This window comes from Choloepus didactylus, chromosome 14 (genome assembly GCF_015220235.1).
Source record: "Choloepus didactylus isolate mChoDid1 chromosome 14, mChoDid1.pri, whole genome shotgun sequence".
Lineage (NCBI taxonomy): Eukaryota > Metazoa > Chordata > Mammalia > Pilosa > Megalonychidae > Choloepus > Choloepus didactylus.
In genome coordinates this window covers 45,714,295-45,716,292 of record NC_051320.1, presented here as the reverse complement: position 1 = coordinate 45,716,292, position 1,998 = coordinate 45,714,295, and positions in this window count along the sequence as shown.

The window sequence follows — 1,998 nt, the reverse complement described above, 5'->3', positions numbered from 1 at the left end:
AAAGTGCAGACATAGACGATATTAAAAATCCCCAAATTGAACAGCTACTGATGCAAACTACAAGGGCTGAGATACTTTTAAAAAGACAGAAAGGGATTAAACTATGATTACACAGTGCAGAAGAGAAATGTTAGTGAACCCGAAGGACATAGTAATAGAAGCTAACCAAAATGAAATTCAGAGAGAAAAGGTAACCTTTAAAAAGATTTTAGTGGATGTGAGACTTCAAGCAGCCTAATGTGCATCCATTTTGAGTGCCTGAGGGAAGGCAGGAACAGAAACAATATTTTTGAAGAAATAATGGCCATCAATTTTCCAATTTGATGAAAAGTAACAAACACACAAATCTCAGTTCAACAAACCCTAAGCACAAAAAATGAAAAAAAGCCTATATCAGAAAAAAACATAATCGAATTGCTCAAAATCAATTTCAAAAAAATCTTAAAAGTAACCAGAGATTTAAAAAAAATTACGTACAGAGAAATAGAGGTAAAGATTATAGAATATATTTTGTCAGAAACAAAATAACTCAGAAGACAGAAAAGCAACATCTTTAAATTCCAGGTAAAAAATGAACACCTGTCAATCCATAATTGTCCACTTGGCAAAAATACCATTCAAAATGAAAGAGATATAAACTTTTCTGACATAAAAGCTGAAATAATTATTTACTAGCAGACCTGCACTATGAGAAATATTTAAGAAGTCCTTCTAACAGAAGGAAAATGATACAAGAGGAAAGTAATGGATTTATAAAAATGAATGAAAAGCACCAGAATCAGTAATTACATAGGCAAATTATAAGGGTTTTTATTAATATTTAAATATAAAAGATAGTTGTTTAAAAAATAATAACAATGTTATGTGAGATTTATAACATATGTAGAAATGAAATATATAAAAATAAGACAAAAGCATGGAGGGGAGAAGTAGGAATATATTTTTGTAAGATTCATATATTATGTGTGAAGTTGTATAACACTTGAAAGTAGACTTTGAAGAGGTCAATATGTATGCTACAAACCCTAAAGCAATCAGTAGGATCAGAAAATGAAGAGTATTAGCTTAGAAGTCAACAAAGGGCAAAAAATGATCTAATAAATATAAGAGATGATTCTTCAAATTCTTACAAGTAGAATTAAGAAAAATTAAAAACATACCACCCAAAATAAAGAATATTGGGAAAAATTAGGAAAACTGGGGGCAATTTTAAAAACCAGTGCACTTTTCTCTATAGCAACTATTGGCAAATTTTTGTGTGAAAGACCAAATACTAAATATTTGAGCGTTGTGGGCAATATAGTGCATATTCTTTTTGTTTCTTATTACAGTGCTTTAAAAGTGTAAAAACCATTTTTAGCTCATGGGTCTATCGGCACAGGCTGCAGGCCAGAATTGGCTCACAGATTGTAGTTTGCCAGTCCCTTATGTATACAATGGCTCCTAAAACAATCACTAACTTTTTTTAAAAATCATGTATAATAAATCAAGAAATTAGATGAAATGAAACCATAAAAATGACAATCCAATAGACGGAAGGAAAAGAGGGAAAAGGGAAGAAAAATAGATTAAACGTAGAAAAACGAATAGCATAAATATATTAAATTTAGGTGGTTCAATTCCTAATTTAAAATGTAGGGATTGTCAAATTGGATTTTAAAAAGCAAGAGTCAGCAATGTCATCCACAAGAAACCCACTTAAAATAGAAAGACACAAACAGGTTAAAACAAAAGGAGCTAAAAATATATGGCATGCTAGTAACTAATCTAAAGGCAGGTGATAATCTATAAATTCAATGCAATCCCAATCAAAATCACAGAATGTTATTTTGTAGATAACAGCTAAATGAACCCAAAATTTGTATAGAAATGCAAAGGACGTATACTGGACAAACAATACTAAGAAAGAAGAACAAAGTTGAAGGACTCACACTACAGAATAGAGAATTCAGAAATAGACTCATATCTATGGTCAATTGATATTTGACCAAACAGCAA